Here is a 1,009-nt window from a genome sequence, read left to right on the forward strand (position 1 = left end):
AATTGATTCTGACCTTGTCTTCTTGTAACACAGATTTCCAGGGGCTCCCATTAGGTTTAGGCCCAGGCTCCAGGGCCTTCTCTGCGCCCATGTGCTGGGCAGTCCCCACAGTGGTTCCTAGCATCCCCGAATCCTGGTCATACATCCCTGTGGAATTCTCTCCCCTCCAGCGTGGATGGCCTGTGTGACTGTGCTGTAAGGAATAGAATGGAGCAAAATGATGGAATATTGTTTCCAACCTGATTGAAGAAAGTCTGCGCTTCTCCTGGTTCTCTCTCTTGTGTTCATTCTCTATCTCTGTCTTCTCTGTGTGTCTCTGTGTCTCTCTCAGGAGCAGGACCTGGGGGGCTCTGGGGGACACGTGAGAAACCTCCTCCCATTTCCCTCTCCTGTCCTGGTGCTTGGTTCATTCTCAAGGCCTCTTCACTCTGACCAGACCACTGGCTCCAGAACCTCTTCCAAATGGGGACCCTGAGGCTGCAACAAGGAGTGTCTTGACCTTGGTCCCTAGACCAGTGGTCCAGTGCTCTGCCATGTTCTGCAAACCCAGGTCATTAGGTCCCCAAGCCCCCAGGCTGTCCTCTGCTCAGAAGGACCTTGAGGGAATACAAAGCATTTTCCCAGGACTAGGAGCACAGTGGGTCAGGGATGAAGATCTGAGGCCAACAGACTTTTCTACAAGCTTGTGGGACCCTAGGGACACCCCATCTCTATGGCCCATTTGACAGAAGAGTGAGCTGAGGCCTTTTGTGCTGTAGCCCCATCTGGACTTATGGGGGGGGGTGTAATATCTTCCTATATCCAATAGCCCAGGATGGTGATGGACCCCAGACCCCTGACCCTGTCCTCTCCCAGTGCCCTGGCAACCCCCCTGGGCCCCTTGAGGACCCCCTGACCATCAGCCTGGCCTGTCTCCCATCCCTATGCTATGGATCTGGGTTCTTGCCAGGGGTCCTGATGCCCCAGCCCCATGGCCCAGCTGTCTCTAACATCTTTCTTCTTTCCGCCT

This window comes from Lutra lutra, chromosome 9 (genome assembly GCF_902655055.1).
Source record: "Lutra lutra chromosome 9, mLutLut1.2, whole genome shotgun sequence".
Taxonomy (NCBI): domain Eukaryota; kingdom Metazoa; phylum Chordata; class Mammalia; order Carnivora; family Mustelidae; genus Lutra; species Lutra lutra.